Below are 18,881 nucleotides of genomic sequence, written 5' to 3'. Positions count from 1 at the left end.
GGATCACTGAGGGGAAAGGATCACTGAGGGAAGAGGATCACTGAGGGGAAAGGATCACTGAGGGAAGGGGATCACTGAGAGAAGAGGATCACTGAGAGAAGGGGATCACTGAGAGGAAAGGATCACTGAGGGAAGAGGATCACTGAGGGAAGAGGATCACTGAGGGAAGGGGATCACTGAGGGAAGGGGATCACTGAGAGAAGAGGATCACTGAGAGAAGGGGATCACTGAGGGGAAAGGATCACTGAGGGGAAAGGATCACTGAGGGAAGAGGATCACTGAGACAAAAGGATCACTGCCAGGATGGATGAGTGGGACACTGCAAAACCTGCTCATTGATGGAACAAAATATCTCTGCCACAACCACTCCTCATGGTCACTCTTGGCTGTCTCCTGGTTCTGATCCTGATCCTCTTTACCTGTTAGAACTCCTTTTGCTTAGGGAGACACTGCCTAATTTGCTGCAAGTAGCAGAGGTTCTTTCCTTCACCCACAATTAAAATACAAACTGTGAGAGAAGCCTTGGAATCCTTCTCAGAGCAGATGATGAAAACAAAAGTATCACAGGGGAATTGTGCTCTAAAAACTGGAGAAGACAATAAATGTTTTATGAAATTCTACATCCTAAGGTCAAACTCAATGCACAAAAAAGGTTTAGGTGCAAACCCACATTGCTGGGAAAATAGTTTGTTCTGGTCAGTCAAAATTTAGAATATAAAATGCCAGAGCTGCTCTTTTTATCTTACTGGAAGGAAAAAGGGGCCTGTAGAAAAGAATGCAGACTTTCACATATATTTCAATTTTTTTAAAAATAACAACGCTCACCTTGGGCACGCAGAGAAAGGAGAAAATCAATTTCTATTTCAAACCTAGAAATGAATCTGCAAACCTGAATCTGTATTAAAGTGCTTAATTTTTACTCTTTTTTCCCCCCTGCTTTCCCAAGTAGCTCAAAAACGAAACAAGAGAGAAGAGCCCGATGTTGAGCTCTTATTTGTGCATTGTGTTTTTTCTCTCCATGCTAGGAGTTTATGGCATAACTACTTCCTCCAACAAGTGAGGAAGTGCAGTCCCAAGGTCCAAGCACTGACCTGGGAACCCTCTTTGGTGACTTTTCTGCCACAGACTTCCCCCTGACACTGGTCTGTAGAACAGGGACTCAGCTCTGCCTTTTCTTGCACAGAATTTGGAGGATGAATACGCTGAGCGTGGGCTGTGCTGTCACAGTGAAATACAGGTACAGTCAGAGCATGATGAACTTTGTGTGGGACATGAAGAGCAGGAAAAATCCTCAAATCCCACTCCCTCCCCCTCTTAAGGGGCGAATCTGGAGAAGAAACTGGGGCAAAGGGTGAGGTTTAGAAACAGCCCCTGGGCTTGAGGTGCCTCATCCCAGCATTCCCAATGAGGGGGGAGATGGGCAAGGTTTGCTCAGCGCCTCGGGGCCGGAAAGGTTTCTATGCCCAAAATCCTCCCCGGCAGCTGTGCCAGGCCGGGCGCTGCGCTGGGGGGAGAAGCTGCTCTGCCCCGCACGAAAGGGCACCCGGAGGCAATGGAGCTGCGAGTGGCCCGCAAAGCAGACGGCCATAAAAATAACACAAAAATAACACAAAAATAACACAAAAATAACATAAAAATAACACAAAGCACTCGGGGGTGTCTGGAGAGGTCTCCCCCGCCCTTGGCTGCGCTGCCGGCTCCCAGCAGATGGGGGAAGTGAGCCGGAGTGGCCCCGCTGAAGGTCGGCTGGGCAGGCTGCAAGGCCAAGGCACAGAGCAGCGATTCCATTTACTGCGGTTGTTTGGAGGAAAAAAACGTGGCGTGTTTTTATTCCTTACTTATTTCGCATATAGACTTTCTCCTCTTGATAAAAGGCCCACGGTACCTGCTGTAAAACACGGAAATTGAAATGGCTTGGGCCATCTGGGAAATAAAAAAGAGTATATTTGGTTATTTTGCACTGTAATAATGAGGAAAAAAATCGGTGATAATGAGCAGGGTTATCTCTCAATCAAGAAACAGCCTGGAGTGGGACAGACTCCAGCTCCACCACAGATATCCTGGGCATCTCAATAGGTCTCAATGTCCCTGCCTCTGTTTTCCCTGGGTAAACAATTCTAGGATCCAGAGGGTGGAAGGGACCTTTGGACATCCCCTGGGCCAGCCCTGCTGCTCCCTGGGCCCTGCCCACTGTGGCTCTGAATTCTCCAAGGACGCAGAACTCACTGCCCCTCTGGGCAGCCTGTTCCACTGTCCGACCCCTCTTACAGTGAAAATAGGAAATTTTGTCTTGTTGGAGTGGAATTTCCTGTATTTGGGATTGTTCCTATTGCTTCTTACCGTGCAAGCGGGTGCCAAGTGAGAAAATTCTGCCTCTGTGTTCTCCATCCTCTCCCCAGGTGTTTATACACATTTACAGATCCCTCCTGCATCACCTCATCCTGAGGCCAAAGACTCCCAGCTTGCTCATCCTCCCCTCACACGTCAGCTTCGATGCCTTCATCATCCAAATATTTAACTCCATCTTTTCTCCAGCTTGTCCAAATCACCCAGGAATTTCCCCTGGATCCCAGGGTGCTGTTTAAGGGATTTCTCCTGCCTGTGCACTGAGGAGCTGCAGAAAGCAGAGCGTGAAGTCCCCCGTGGGTGCTGTCCCTGCCATGGCATCACCTCCCACAGCCAGGCTGTGACACCACAGCTGTGACACCTCATGGCCACCCCAGCGCGGCCCCACGGGAAGGCAGAGCCAAGGTGAACCCAGAGCAAGGTGAATCTCCCCTCTCTGCTCTGCACCAAGTGTTTAATCACAGGTGGGTGAGCTGCTGGAACAGGGAAATGAACGCAACCTTCCTCCTGCTTTGGGGTGGGAGGTGCCACAGAAATCCCCCTCCTTTGGGAGACCACGCTTCAGAAGCACAGGAAATTGCCTGGATTTAAAAAAGGAACACAAGGAATAATGCTTTTCCAGGCCAGAGAAGGAAGAGAGATTTCCCTCCCTTTCTCTAGTTTATCACATTGCCACCAACAACAAAACCATGTTTCATCAGAGCTTGGCCTTGCTCCCCCAGGTTTTAATCAAAATTATTATTGATGAAAAATCTTAAGGGAACTGTAGCTAGAGATGCTGCAAACCCACTGCTCAGTGCTGTGCCAGAATAATTGTAATGAAAATTCAAAGTTTCTCACTGATTCCTACCTCTTCATTTCCCAACATATCCCACTATTCTAGGTACAAAACCTACACCCCAAAATCTCCAAGATTTAATCAATGTTCAAGATACCAGGTAACACACATTAATGTAATTAGACAGCACAACAAAATCAGGATAATTAGAGCATCTGTGGAATTACTTTGGTCACTTCTTCATCCATTTACAGCTATAAATCATGAAAGTGCAAGTGTGTACACGTGTCTAATCAACTGATGGCTGTGACACACCGCCCTTCTTCCTGTCCCCTGCTCCTTTTGGCTCCTTGGTGCCTCTTCCCTTTGTAACTCTGTGCAGTCACTTACCCATGGACCTGTGGTTAATCCTGATACCCAAACTGGCTCCTCCGAGTCTGAAAAAGCATTCAGAGAAATGAAACTAAAATAAAAGGAGTTTCTCATCCATCTGGAGATGGGGTGGGGGATGGAAGAGGCAACTGCTAGGCCCAAAACTCAGTCAGATTGTTCTTTATGACATGAGCCCCAAAGCACAGGTGTGGATGTAGAAAGGGCTTTCTTCAAATCTGCATGTCTGAGTTCTAGAGATTCACACCTAAAGCTGTGGCTGCATATTCTCGAATTCAGGGAAGGCTCCAGCAGAAAACCTCTGGCACAGGAAGTTCAGCTTCCTCTCCAGATTTCCTTCCTCCACCTCCTCAGATGCAGAACAGCGCGGAACTCGCCCAGGCCTGGCCAGTGCAAACTCCCCGCAGAGCAGAGCTGGAGTTTGAGGGCAACACCTGCAGCTCCAGGGGTCAGGGGAGGCAGCACAGCCCAGTGGCTCTGGGGGACAACACTGAACCCCAAATGTCCTCAGCTGCTGAGCTGGGTTTGGTACCCGCACACAAAGCCATCAGAGACACAGGACAGTCACTCAGTGCCAGCACAGACAGGACAGTCACCCCAGTGCCATCAGAGACACAGGACAGTCACCCCAGTGCCATCAGAGACACAGGACAGTCACTCAGTGCCATCAGAGACACAGGACAGTCACTCAGTGCCAGCACAGACAGGACAGTCACCTCAGTGCCATCAGAGACAGGACAGTCACCTCAGTGCCATCACACACAGGACAGTCACCTCAGTGCCATCACACACAGGACAGTCACCCCAGTGCCATCAGAGACACAGGACAGTCACCTCAGTGCCATCAGACACAGGACAGTCACCTCAGTGCCATCACACACAGGACAGTCACCCCAGTGCCATCAGAGACAGGACAGTCACCCCAGTGCCATCAGAGACAGGACAGTCACCTCAGTGCCAGCACAGACAGGAGTCTCCTCAGTGCTGTGGCACTGGGCACTGGGCACTGGGCACTGGGCACTGGGCAGGAAGGGGTTAATCCCAAGACTCACCTGCTATTCCATCCAAGCAAACAGAAAAGAGTCCTTGGGTTTCAGTCCCATCAGATGCTCAGAGAGAGAGATTAATAATAAATAATAAATAATAAATAATAAATAATAAATAATAAATAATAAATAATAAATAATAAATAATAAATAATAAATAATAAACAGGAGCAGCATCAGTTCCAGTGGCAAAGGGGGGACGCTGGCTCGGGTGCATTTCTGCTGACTGGTGCACATCAGGAAACCACAGAGCGCTTTTAGCTTTGACTCCAACATTAATTTTGGCAGTGGAAAGAGGTTTTATTAAAAGTACTGAAAATGTCATTCATCTTTATTCGTATTGCATTTGTTACAAGGATTTAAACCCCAATATGGAACTATAGGGAGAAGAAAAAATGGAGATTGACTCATCTGATCATAAAAATAAATGGAACTCTAAACATGTTTTAAATAGTAAGAAGTACATTTGGGTATTATATTTCTAATACTGGAAGGTGGTACTGATCTGAACTGTTTTTCATGGTTTGTTTTTTCTCCAAGGTGTTCTTTCTGAACCCCTTATAAACTAAATTATTTGTAGGTAAGCTATGATGGTAGACCATAATCCATAGGGAAAAAAGAAATAAAAGGTGGAAATGTGAAGAATTGAAACCATTCCATTATTTTTAAATATTAAATTCAAAGGAAACAAAACTATTCTTTGCAGTACTACCCAGTCATAGAAGAGATTTGAAATCCTGCTGTAAGTCCATTTACCCAAAATTGTCTTTTTGCCCATTTCAGTTAATGCTGGACAGAACATTGATACTGCTGGATCTTTGCTAGGATGTTCCCAAGCTGAGCTAAGTGGGGAATTTAAGTTACTTGCAGTCTAGAACTCCTAACCCGAAATCCAGATTTTTCTGCTGCAAATATAAAATTTACAAAATAAAATTTAAAAAAATCTGATGCAAATCCCTACTGGCAGCAGTGTGGCAGAAACCACAAAAGCCCAATGACCTTTCTGCTTTATGGGATTGGCACAACAGCACCAGAAATGGAAGAGCTGATTTCCAGCTGCGACAGCTCTGGAGTGAAAATGTCTTTAATCAAGCATCACCTCTCAACACACAATAATCACCTACAAGCAGGTTTGATTCTCAGGTCTGACACTGGATTGTTCACTGAGTAAAAAGTTAAAGGTGTTTAGAGAACACTGGGTTTTTATGGGTTTTCTTCCTAGCTCATGATAATGTTATCACTGGGGAAAGGAGGTGGTTTATGTTACTTTGAGTATCTATTTTTTAATGTATTTCTTGACCCTGTGCAACTTCTTAGTCCAGACTTGCTTGTGTTTTAAGGTTTATAAAAATATTTCCCATCAAAATTATTTCTTCAGTAAATATTTTGGCTTGACTAAGCAAAACTATACATGTAGAGGGGCTTATTTTTTCCACTATATGTAATTGTCTTTGTATAAAAACTAAATTTCATGTGCTGTTTATTTACTAAAACATCCATTCATTCAGCCTCTGAAAATCCAACTGTGTTGGCTGCTTGCACTTTGTCAGTTCTCTTGAGCAGTGGCTACAGAGACGTCACACTTTATATCAAGTTTTGTTTTGCTGCTTGGAAAAATGAATTTTATAAGCACATTCTCTGTAACAGGTTCTCCCAAGGAAGGGTTTCACAGAATTGCTGACAAATGCTTTGAGATTTGAGATATTTACTGGAACAGATCCCCCAGGTCACAGGAAAATTCTCTTTTTTGTACATTTAGAATCCAGCCCAGACTCTCACTCAAAGGACATGAGCAGAATTTGGCTTTAAGTTCTTTCATTCTGAGCAGCAACTGAACTGTGTTTTACTTTTTTCCCAAATACATTTTCCCAAATAAATACTTTTTTTTTGGAGTATGGGATGTAACCATCACTGAACCTACTCATTTTATTCCCTATTGCAATTCAATTAATGCCTACTGAACTTTCCAATTGACTTCCCAGGGATTCTCCAAGGACAGCGGTCAAGTCCCCTGACCATGAATATTTTTGTTTTCTGGATTCTGGAATCTTGCAGGAGCACTGAAGTTCTCCTTCAGCTGCAGCTGAGGCCCTTGGAGAGAGCAGCAGTGGTGGCAGCAGCTCCCTCAGGACACACAGCTGTGCCCTTGCCCACACTGCTCCTCCAGGGCTGGAGGAAGGGCTGGAAGCCCATGGAATCTGACACACAGCAAGGTGAGCAAATCCTTCTTGTCTCTGAGGGGATTTCAAACTCCACCACAGGCCTGGTGTGGCTGCATCATGGAAAGTTCAGCAGCTAGGCTGAGTTCTCAGTGTGGATTCTAAACTCTCAGCATCTCCTGGGTCCCAGTTGTTTTCCTGTTTGCTGCTCAATGAACCCCTTGAGGAAAGTCCCTTTAAATGGGGAAATATGAGGCTTTAAATGGGGAAACATGAGGCTTTAAATGGAGAAATGTGAGGATTTAAATGGAGAAATGTGAGGATTTAAATGGAGAAATGTGAGGCTTTAAGCTCTTACTCAAACTGCTTGATCAGCCTTCATGCAGCCCAAGTGTTACCCACTTAAAGGAAGGCCTGCATGTGTGCAATTAGTTGGGTGTGTTTATGGATGTGTGTAAACACACAATGCAGAATCTCATTTCTAAGATGATTATAACAATTCCCTTTGTTGCTTTTATATTATTTTCCAAGAGCAACAAAGGACTTTTAAAAGCCAAGCTACAGCTTGCAAGTTTAAAGGTACAGCAAAAATGGAAACTCATAATAAATACCTGAGTACAAAGGAAAACCAGAATATCCCCAGCCCGTGGCAAAGAGCTCTGATACATTTCTGATTCTAGGGAAAATACAATCAAAGCTATTCTCTTGTCTTTCTCAAGATGGATTTGTTTAAATAGAATGAAAAAAAAGGAAAATTGGTGTTTGGTAAGTGTATACCATGCTCAGACCAACCTTGAGACACCTGTTTATGCTTCTAAGTTGGAAGATGAAAAAAAAGAAAAGTTCAGAACAGAGCACTCCCAGCAGAGAAGTTTTGTGTTTTGTTGAACAAGTATCTACATTAAATAGATTATAAAATTACAAGATTATAAATTAGATAGATTATTAGATTACAAAATTCTGTATTTGTGTCACTGTAGGATTGTGTCACAGTATAAAATCAGGTGCTGACTGTGAGGAACAGGAGATCCAGGTTCAAGCAACCCCAACATTTCATCTCCCTTCTGTCCATCAAGTGCTGGGTGTTGGTGGCTGAAGAATTTCACATCACTCTGCATCAGCTTCCTAAGTCTAAGACAACGTATTTGTATTTTTGTGGCTTTGGAAAATGCTACAAGTTCTGCCAAAGATAGGAACCAGGATTAAATTTGTATTATTCTTGAAGTGAGAGATACCTGTGGCAAAGGAATAGGAGCATGGTTTTCCCTGGAAATGAAAGCACCTCCAGCCATAATTTGTGAGAAAAGCAGATTAGAATTTGTGAGAAAACAGAACTGGAGCTAATGCCTTCTTAAGGACATGGAGCCCAGTGTGTCCTGCTCCAATTCTGCCTCTGCTGAGGACAAAATATTCCCAGGCAATCGTATAAGAGCCATGATTATAACACTGCCAGGAACACACCCAGGAAAGCCCTGGCTTTTCACAGCTCTGCTACTTCCCTTCCACAGCAATGGATTTTTCCAGAGGATTTTGGAGTGACTTCCAAAGTCTCACAAAAATTCTGAATTAACTCTCCCTGACCCATCTCACACATACCCCATCCTGGCCCTCACCAAAAGTGGAATTCAGGAATTCCTTGGCTGTATCAGTTATAAACTCAGTGGATGGACTGTGCTGTTTGACACAAGGACTCTCAGAACCAGCTCTCCTTACCTTAAATCCTTGTCAATTATATTCTCTGCAGACTAACACACTTTTGCTAATTTTATGCCATGTTCTCAGAAGTGTTTAAAATAACTCTTTTGTTCCATAATAATAGGGAAACTGAAAGAAACTGTGAGAATGCAGAATGTAACTAAGGAGACTGAGCTACTCCTACTTTTTGCTCTGCCTGGCCCCACTGAGGATTTCTGTTCAGTTTGCTTTTACTTATTTATTTTCTCTAATGAATGATCTTGATATTCTGCTACCTGGGTCCTTCCTCAGAAGGTAGCAGTGATGATTGTCATCCAATTGTTAAAGAAGTGGCAAATAACAGCAGGTTGGAACTGCTCTGAATTAGGTTTTAAAAAATAAAACAATAGTAAAAACCAGGAGTTTTGAATAGACTCAGGGCTGAAGCAGAGCAGAAGTTTAGACATTGTATAAGCTTCCTTTAATTTTGGTGCAATGTCAGGAGAAATGAGAGTTCTGCTTTTCTTTAGGGAGCAAATGGAGAACTTCAAACCAATTCAGAGTCACGGGAGTGTCTCCTTGGCTCCCTCCAGGGCTCACAGAACGCACCCTGCAGCCACCAGAGGATACCAAGGCAGCCCAGATGCTGTGGGATGGGCAATGGTGTGGTTCTGGAACGTGAGGTGGAGTTCTGAGCCAGGCTATTAACAACACTCACCTGAGGTAACACAAAAAGGAGGCAAAACACAATTATTTATTACTTCAACAATAATCTTACACCATCTGAGCTTTGCAACTTTGAGAAGTGCTGATTTTTCACCTTGTTGTAGAAAGCATCGTTTATACCTGTTTGGTGAGAGTTATTCTGTCCGAGCCTAGGGGCACCTTGATTTACCATAACAATCATACAAGAACAACAGGTAAATTTTGAGTATAACCATGGTATTTGTATGCAAAAATCAATTACTTTAAGCAGTGAAACTGCCCAAAGCTTCACCCAACTCAGGATGCTCCCTACAAAGGGGTTAATGGCAGCTGATTGAGAAAAAGGTGCCAGACATTTTGCAATGGAGAAGTGTGGAGCAACCTTTCCACTGAGAGGATTTCTGTAGCTCTAACCCAGGACCAGAACTGTCACTTCAAAGTGCACTAATCAAAACCATTAACATTTGTTTTATTAATTATCCATCCCAGATCTTCAAGTACTCACAGATGTTTTCAGTGAAATTTTGAGTTTTAAACAATATTTTTGCAGTGTATAGAAAGAGATAAACTTATATCTGCTAAGTCCACTTAATTCTGGTGATTTGCACATTCATCCACTGAACAGTGCAAACTATGGCAGTTCATGGATCTGTGCAAAAAATTAGGATTAAAAATGAAAAATAAATTTAAAAAATAGAGAGAATGCCTGTGCAGCAGCATCCAGCACAGGATCATGTAAGGACAGCAGAATAAACCACCTTGTTGCACACAGCAATGAGGGATTCCTCAGATTATAAAACCTCCAGGCTTTAAAAATTAGAATGCTGGAAACAAAACAGAGCTTCTTAGGAGGGGGTAAGATCTGAATGTGTATTTTATTTAAAAAAATCCAAACCGTGTTTAGTTCTTAGAATTGCACCATTGTTAAAGCATGTAAGAGAAATCAAAGGAGGAAAAGCAGAATCTGCATGATAAGGATGTGCAATGGGAAAAAAGCATGCATTCGTTTAAAATGGTATCAGTTGTAATTATGTAATTTATGACATAATTAATTCACAGTGCAACTGTTCGAGTCCAATAACAGAATCTCAATCCAGCTATTTTCTCAAAGAAGCAGAATGTGATTTACTATTTGCTATCAATCTCAGAATGTTATTTTTGTCCATTACACAGATTCTTTTCTGTATGATCCAGTGCTAGCTGAAAATTTTCCACAAAATCTCATAAGATTGAGAATTTTTCCTTTGTAAAACAAAGACTTTTTTTTAACCTTTTATGTATGGTACTTTTTTTGCCTAATGTACTAAGTGGTCATTCTTTTCCACATAAATGGAATATTTCCATAAGGATGTTTTAATCTCTGCTAAGCCTAAAAGCAATCTCTAACTAAAAAAAATTAAAAAACCAACACACAACTTGCCTACTATAAATCTCACTTACATTTAACGACTAAAATATTGTGTTTAACTGCTTTTGAAATCTGTTTGCAACTTTGCAAATATCTAATAAACTTGTGGTGTTTCTTAAGCACTCAGATTAAATCAGTATTTTCCAGATGGGGATGCTGGATGAATCTCTAGCCTCAGGAACACTGACATCCCCATCTGCACCCAATGTGGTTCCACAGATTTTCACATTCCTGTCCACATTTCAGGGGTGGAACAGAAATTTCCCCATGGCTACTGGAAAGAATATTAGCAATTTGGGACAGGAATTCAAGAATAATTTATTTTAATGTCAGTAAATTTCCTATTTTGTTATTTGTAAATCACAAGGTGATGAATTAAAGTGTTAATGCATGATAAAAGTTATTTAAAAACAAACATTTGATCATTATAAATCAAAGGCTTAACCACACCAGGATCTAATAGTTTTTCATAACAGACAACCTGAATAATAGCCAATCCACTTTCCTACAGTTTAAATGGCAAACCTGCTCTTTCTTTCACTAATTAAAGGTAACCACACCTCTCTTCAGAAGGCATGACAGAAGGAACACTGGTTTAAATTCTAGGGAAGCAAGAATCTACTGGGGGAAGAGTTTGCAGAACAAATATTGGCCTCATTAACCTTTTTTTGGTTGTTTCTTGTTGTGTTTGTGGGGGTTTTGTGTGTTGTGGGGTCTTTTGTTTATTTTCTTACAGTGTATTCGTGCTGGATAGGTTTTAATTGAAAATTGGCTATAATGCTGTGGGTTGTTTTACTTTTACTATAAACCTGTTTTGGTTGCCAAGTAACCTCACCTTTTAGCAGGGTATAAACAAATATTTGGGAAAACCCCCAGATTTAGACCTGTGATAGGAGGAAAAGTGACACAATAGTGTATCTCTACTTACTTCTCAATATTAACTAGGGTTTCAGTATCAGTTCTGGTGGGAAATTATTCCATTTTGGTGGCATGTCTCCTGCCTGGTTTATGTGAGGTCCCATCTGCAAGACAGAAATTGCAAATTTTATGCTTCCTTATTTTTTTTTTTACTTTCTCTTTCATGCAAACCCTTCCAGATCAGTGATGGATGCTGTGAGAGCATGAAAAGAATGCTCTGGAAACTTTGGCTGTGTGAGTACCTTTATAAGCAAAGCCGGAAAAAAGAAGTTCTAAGCTACAGAATTGCTGTTTGTCGAGTTCCTGAGGGAAAGATCACTGAATCACAGATTTGTGAGGTTTGGAAGGGCTCTCTGGAGATCACCCCGGCCAAGGCAGGGTCACCTGGAGCAGAAATAGGAATAGTGTCAAGATATGTCTGGGATGGCTCCAGAAAGGGACACTCCGCACACAGCTGCTCCCTGCCACCCTCACGGAAAGAGGTTCTTCCTCATGCCGAGGAGGAACTTCTGGTTTAGTTCGCAGCCATTGCTCCCCGTCCTGTGGCTGGGCACCGCTGAAGAGCCTGGCACCATCCCCCGACACCCCTCGGAGATATTTTTATTCATTAACGAGATCCCTCCTCAGTCTTCCCAGACTAACCAGGCCCAGCTCCCGCAGTCTCTCCTCACACGATGATATGAAGATTTTTATCGCTTGCCAGCCTCTTGTGAGCAGCATTTTAAGGCCTGTGGCCTTTCCCGCTCGGCAGCCCGGAGCACTCCCATTTAACGCGGTATGGAGCCTCTGCCTCTCCCAGCCCTGAGCTTAAACACCATTTGTGGCTTCAGTTTCGTGCCTTTTTGTTCCCATGCGGCTCTTTCAGACTTGTTTTCGGCCTGCAGGGCCGGCGGGGCGGCTGCGATCCCCCCGCCCGCCCTCGCCCTTTGTTCGCTGAGGGGAGGGAGCGCGCGGGAGCGCGGGCGGGAGGCGGGAAGCGCGCGGCCGCCGCCAGCGTAAGGGGCCGAAGGGCGTTGCCCGCGCGGGAGCGCGCACCGCGAGCCTCCCGGTCGCGCGCACCGCCCGCCCGCCCTCCCTCCCGGCCGCGCTGGGCGGGTGCCCGGTGGAGGCGGCGGAGCCTCCGGTGAGGCTCGCGGCGGCCGGGGCGGCGGAGCCTCCGGTGAGGGTCGGCGGGGAGCGGCGGGGCCGCGCGGGGCGGCGGGCCGGGGCGGGGTGGGAGCCGAGCCGGGGTTTCCCGGGCGGGCAGCACGGGCGGGGCGGAGGGAGGAGGGGAAGGAGGGAGGTTCGCCGCGCCCAGGCTGCCGCTGCCCGATGGCTGCGGGGAGCTGAGCGGGCTGAGGAGGAGTCGAGACCCAGCGACACCCCCTCCCCCGCGGATCCCTCCTTCCCGCTCGGCTCTGCCGCCTTCCCCGGGACCCGCCGGGCGCATCGCGGGCGGCTCCCCCGCTCCTCCTCCGCCGCCTCCTCCTCCTCCTCCGCCCCCCTTCCCTCCCCAGGCCGGCGGGACGCGGGCAGGACCGCGGGCGGCGGACGGACCGGCCCGGTTCATGAGCAGCGGCCGGGAGGGCAGGTAACCGTGTGAGGGGTGCGGGGAGGGCGGGGGTCCCTCAGAACGCGTTTCCCGCCCGCCGAGCCCCGGCCGGCCCCACCCGGGGCCATCTTCCCTCGGCTCCCCCTCAGCCCCGCTCCTTCCCTCCCCCGCGCTTCCTCCTCCTGCCGCACTTCTCCTTTCCCTCTCCTTTCCTCCCTTGTCCTCCCCTTCCGCCGCCGCACCGGGGGCCCTCCGGGCCGCCGCCTCCTCATCGCCCCCGTTCTCGGCGACCCCGGTATGGCGGGGTTGGAAATAGCCCCCCTCCCCCGCGCTTCCCACCTCCTCGGGGCTCCAGCTTCCCCTAAAAAAGAAGTGTGTTTGTAGCTGGAGGAGGAGGGGAAAAAGGTGGGGGTGGGACTGATTCCCTCTCGAAGGCTTCCAGGCGAAAAGGGAGGAGACCTCGGATCTTGCGGGGTTCCATTTTTAATTATAATTACGCTGTAGTGGTCCCTGCTAGACGCTTTTGGGGTCTTGTCTTAAACCACAAAAGGCGAGTTCCCGAGCGATCCAGCCGGAGGGAATATTTGGAGAGAAATATTCAAGGGGAAGGAGGAAAAAAAAAAAAAAAAAAAGGCAATGGTGTGGCTGCTGTAATGGTGGAAAACTGATTAAGAGGAGCCGGGGGTGAGACAAACAGGGTAAGGCTGCTTGCAGCACCCCCAGCCAGCCGAGGGCTCGCAGATGGGGCTCATGCTGGGTGTGCTGGGCGAGGGAGGGGTAGGGAAGGTTTTGTTCTCGTTAGAACCGGAACCGAGCATGGATTCAAACCGCATATTTGTTCCCCCATGTATTACGGTGCTGCATATTTTTGTGTGCCCGTAGCAGCGATAACGAAGATCATGGAGGGTGTTTGCTACAATAGAAAGATGGAGTTTTCTCCTTGCAAATGTTGTTTAAAATATTGCTTCAGTTCTGAGCTTTTTATCGAAAGGATTTGAGCGTTATTTTTTTTTTTTTTATCCATGCAAGGGATATTGAACGTGTAGGGTTTTTAATCCTACAGCTTTGTAGGGAACGAGGATGTGTAAAGCCTTGCATGTAAATATGAAAGAGATAAAGCGTTTTATTAACGAAAAAATCTTGTCCAGAAGAAAATCAGAATGATGTAGAGGTTGTTGTAAGATGTCAATTTATCATTCCTGAAGATGAACTGAAATTTTAACGAATGTGATATTTCATTATTCTCTAACAAAGTCACGGCTGGGACTCGTTTTTAAACCAGGCATCCTTTCTAGGATGTGCCGACTGCCACGTTATTATGTATTGTCTCCACGGGAGGAAATAGGAGGAAAGCACTGTAAATGTAAGGCTTAAGTGATTATTGAAACAGCTTTTGAGAATAGTTGGCTCAACTTGGGGAGGCGATTTAAGACTGAAAAATTAAACGTTTTGCTGCTCTGGGATATCTGCACCTAATCGTGAGACATTTATCCCGTATTTTAAGCTGATCTGGACACGAGGCTGTGAATCGAGACAAAATGCTGTCGATGTGTGTGTGAAATACGTGTGAGGAAATGAAGATAATATGTTAATACCTAAATCCGTCGCTAAATGTGATAGATGAGAGTTTCTTTCTCTCCCTTGTGCTTGAGGAGAGGAGAAGGAGCAGGGGTGATAATAGTGTAGTTGTTTTGGTGGCTGCAGATTAGCCAGGGTGTCTGTTTGATTTTCTTTTTGCTGTGAATGAATGGATCTCTCTGTGCCTGGGCCCAGTAGCTGCAACAAGATGGCGTTTGCAGCAAGGCAGCTCTCATTTTTCAACTCCTCCTCACCCCAGCTTTGCCAAACTAGATCTTATTTCGTAATTGTGTTTTAGATTTACTTTCTCATTCTCTTTGCTTTCTTCTGTTCTGGGGTGGGGGTAGGAGGGGCGTTTGGAAGATTGCTGTGAGAAATCTGGGGGTTTTTATTTTTTTTTTTTTTTTTTCTTAATTTTTGTGAGCTCCTCCAGATAGGAACTAGGTGGGAGGAGTAAATAGTTTTATTGAAATGTTCACATAGGCTCTTAACTGAATAAAGGGGTGCCACAATTTTCGTTTTTACCTTGCAGCGCCTCCTTAACACCACCAAAATACCCTGGCTTTTGTGAAGCCTGTTGCTAAAAAGCAGTTTTTAAACGTGGAGCGCAGGTACACAAAGGCTGCTGGGCCGCGGGTCTCTGCTGCCAGGTAATCTCAGATCACAGCCCGTGCAGACAGGTGTCTTTCTGTGGCACGGGAGTCTCCTGGCTGCTTCACAGCACTCCCGGTTTGGGGAGGGTTCCGGGCTGCTGCTGACCCAGAATTGCTGCCATCCTCTGGGTAACTGTGCTTTTAATGGGCAGGAGTCAGAATCGGGCTGGGGGTGTTCGAACACCTCTGTGTCTGAGCGGTCTGTTTCAAAATAACGCTGCAAAATTCTACAGCCTTTTGTGTGTTGCTTTTGGTATCCTTTGAGTAAAATGGACTTTTGATTTGGAGCTCCTGTGATATTTCACTCTAGTGCCAAACACCTTAACTTCGGTAGCCTAAATAAAATAGCTTGGTTAATATTTGATATACTGGGCTCAGGCTTAAAACAATACACTTCCCAGCAAGAAAAATAAGAAATGCTTGTTATGTCTCCTGCATTCAAGTGACCTCCAAACCTTTGATATTATCAAACATTTTACTACTGTTTATCTATTACTTAATGTATAATCAGTTGTTTGTTAGTTTATTGGAGTAACCCAGCTGTAGCTCATGCAGAAGGAAGCTGGGAACAGCAGAGCTGATTTTCAGTTGAGGCTTGCAGGGCTGGTGTTTTTCTAATTAAAAAAAAAGCTGAAATTAGCTGAGTGCATTTTATTCCTCTGGTGTTTCATGAACATTTTTTTAAATTAAGAATACTGTCTAATAAACTGTTAGTTCCATTGAAGTTAATGTCCTGTTAAATCTTAAATTACTAAATTTTTTTGTTACTACTACTTTAGCCCTTTAGTACAGGATCAGAAAGGAGCAGAGTGAAGTGAGATTCTGTTTTGGGTAAGATAAATTACATTTATCCTTGTTGAGTCCTTGCAGCTGCTAAGTCAGTACGTAGCAGGCATCCTAGCATGAAATCTTTGACAACATGGTAAATTAAAATTCCACAGGAAATCTTAGCAACAGTTCTTTAAATCACCTCCGTGCCTCATGGAAGTGTGGAGATGCTGTATTTGAACTTAATGAGAATTCTTGTGTAAGTAATCAATGAAGTCTGTATAATTGGACAGAATTTTGTGCAGCATTATTCTTAATATCATCCCAGAAGAAACCCTCCACAGCTATGAAAAATCTTAAAACTTGAACCATTCAACTAATTTACTTTAGGATAAGAGAAAACCTTCAACTCATGCAGCTCCAAGGCCCTTTAATTAGAATAGAAATAGAAATGGTGTTTGTAGGATGCCTTTTCCTGGAATGAAGCAAGATGTTGGCTGCACTGTGTCACTTCCTGGTGCTTTGGAGGCTTCCATTTGGTCATGTGGAAAACAACCCAACTGCTTCTTCTTAAATAGTAACTTAGTTATGATTTCCCAATCCCTGTGAAACCAGATGCCAATTCATCTGAAGCTTCTGTTGTTTTTGTAGATTCCTACCAGGCCTGGAGCTGTGGTTGGGGATGTTAAGCGAGTGTTGGGTTTGGCTGGTTTTGTAGTCACTGCAATCAAAAATTGGAGTTGTTGGCGCTCTGTGAAACCAGCGGTAGCTTTGTCTCCTCCACTCCGGCCTCAGCTCATGTTCGAGGCACTGAATTGGATTAAATTCTTACTGTCCATGGATTTTGGCTCTCAGCATTAGTGGATTGGTAATTGATATTCTCAATTTTCATATCCACTTTGAGCCATATGGCACACCGTGTTGTCTCAGCAATGCATTTAGCGCCGCTTTCTTGTGAGCAGGTTGAAATGGGAAATTGGCCATTCCAGTTGTTCAATCACCCTTGGGTCAGTTGTCCTTGGAGCCTCTAATGCCTCTGGTCATGGCAGAATTTCAGATGGGGTCTTATTTATACAGAATTTGAGATGGGGTCTTTTTATATACAGAATTTTAGATGGGGTCTTTTTCTTATAGAGAATTTCAGATGGGGTCTTTTTTTATACAGAATTTCAGATGGGGTCTTTTTTTATACAGCATTTCAGATGGGGTCTTTTTTAATACAGAATTTGAGATGGGGTCTTTTTATATACAGAATTTTAGTTGGGGTCTTTTTTTTTATACAGAATTTTAGATGGGGTCTTTTTCTTATACAGAATTTTAGATGGGGTCTTTTTTTTTGTACAGAATTTCAGATGGGGTCTTTTTTTTATATACAGAATTTGAGATGGGGTCTTTTTTAATACAGAATTTCAGATGGGGTTTTTTTAATACAGAATTTCAGGTGGGGTCTTTGTTTTATACAGAATTTGAGATGGGGTCTTTTTTTAATACAGAATTTTAGACGGGGTCTTTTTTTAATACAGAATTTGAGATGGGCTCTTTTTTTAATACAGAATTTGAGATGGGCTCTTTTTTTACACAGAATTTCAGATGGGATTTTTTTTTATACAGAATTTTACTGGTTATGTGGCAAAAAAAAAAAAAAAGATAACCTTGAAAGCAGCTTGCTTGCATTAATGAAATGTTTCTTAAGCATGTGACTGAAGATAAAATGGACATTTTTTGAAGGGAGTCTCTTGGTTGCTTCATGTGCAGACTGAAAATGAAAAGAATACATATTCCATTCAAAATGTTTCTTTTCTCCCCACTGATAAAGTTGGAAGTAGCATTAGCCAAGGTCATGATAAAAAACAAAATACCCCAAGCCCCTCTGTTTCTATTTAACATAGTGTCTCCATTTATTATTTCTTCCCAGGGTGTCCAGTGTGCTGGGGATTTTGGGAGTGTGGATTTGTTTTTCACCAAACAGAAATATATGCAGAATCCATAGATCCTTGAGCCAACTGGTAGTTGAGCAGAACATTAAGGGGTTTTTAAAAGCTTGGAGCTGGCTATGAGCAATACCTTTACTTGAGATGCCAAAAGAATCAATGTAAATTACTGTGCAAGGCTTCCTAGTACCAAATATGGACACTCCAGGATAGGTTTTTAGGCAGAATACTGCATTTTTGTTAAAATAGTAATTATTTCTGAGTAGAGAGGATGGAGAGGGTTAGCCTTGGAGTAGAAATACACACTTAAAAATCATTTTGTGAACATAAAAATCAGATCTTCTTGGCCTCTTTTTTACCAGCTGACCTCCTAAAATGAGTTCTTTGCAATTAATATCTTGTAAGAGTATTCATTTGTATTAACTGCAAATGAATTCATGTATGAATATATCAATACTTGTCCACTGCATTTATTGGAATGATGCAGAATATTTATAATTTGTTAATCTCTTAAAAATACACTGGAATGTTTCTGGAGGGTTTGAGTGCACTGGCTCCAGGGGTGATGTTCCCTTGGCCAGTATATTCTCAGAAATGCAGGAATTTTCTGTCTTGAACCCAGCTAGGGAGTACTGACAATATCCTGGGTGCCATCTGGAAGCAGCCAAGATGTGGTGGCTCCTGCTATGTATATCTTACTCTCACTTTTAGTGGGGGTGCTGCAATTAGATGCCTACATGGGAATTTTTGTTTTTTTTAATGTGTTAGCCAAAAAAAAAATTCCTTTTTTTGGGGACGTTATGGAAGTGTGATTTGTAAGGAGCCATGGAAATAATAACTTGTAAATTCTCTGCAGGGTTTTTAGTGCTGGCCTGAAGATAGAGATGCATCTAGGTGTTGTACATTGACCTGGTTATTGGGATTTGGGCAATGAGGGCTGAGAAAGCAGTTAAAAAGCAAATGTTGAGATGTTGCTGGATTTAAGTCTTGTTAAAA

The 18,881-nt window shown here is 43.9% G+C and overlaps 1 protein-coding gene and 1 long non-coding RNA gene across 8 annotated transcripts in view; one reads left to right on the top strand and one right to left on the bottom strand.

Moving 5' to 3' along the window:
• Positions 1 to 7,587: 7,587 nt before the first annotated feature.
• Positions 7,588 to 13,320, bottom strand: LOC118694840 (uncharacterized). Of its 4 annotated transcripts, XR_008508782.1 has the most exons (4): positions 13,295 to 13,310; positions 11,667 to 11,808; positions 11,435 to 11,528; positions 7,588 to 9,111 (listed from the first exon to the last, which is right to left on the bottom strand). It is a non-coding gene; the product is annotated as an uncharacterized LOC118694840 (long non-coding RNA). The 4 variants fall into 4 exon arrangements; XR_004981477.1 differs by lacking the exon at positions 11,667 to 11,808 and having other exon boundaries at positions 13,295 to 13,320; XR_004981476.1 differs by lacking the exons at positions 11,667 to 11,808; positions 13,295 to 13,310 and adding an exon at positions 12,067 to 12,411.
• Positions 12,728 to 18,881, top strand: part of GNB1 (G protein subunit beta 1) — a 43,793-nt gene continuing 37,639 nt past the window's right edge. For 2 of the 4 annotated variants that reach the window (XM_036396102.2, XM_036396101.2), the window contains exon 1: positions 12,728 to 12,994. The gene's annotated coding sequence lies outside the window, so the exon portion shown is untranslated. The remainder of the gene's footprint in view (positions 12,995 to 18,881) is intronic. The other 2 variants (XM_036396096.2, XM_036396100.2) reach the window with 2 other exon arrangements.

Source organism: Molothrus ater, chromosome 23 (assembly GCF_012460135.2).
Source record: "Molothrus ater isolate BHLD 08-10-18 breed brown headed cowbird chromosome 23, BPBGC_Mater_1.1, whole genome shotgun sequence".
Lineage (NCBI taxonomy): Eukaryota > Metazoa > Chordata > Aves > Passeriformes > Icteridae > Molothrus > Molothrus ater.
Note: the sequence above shows the minus strand (reverse complement) of the source record. Positions and strands in the feature narration are given on the sequence as shown.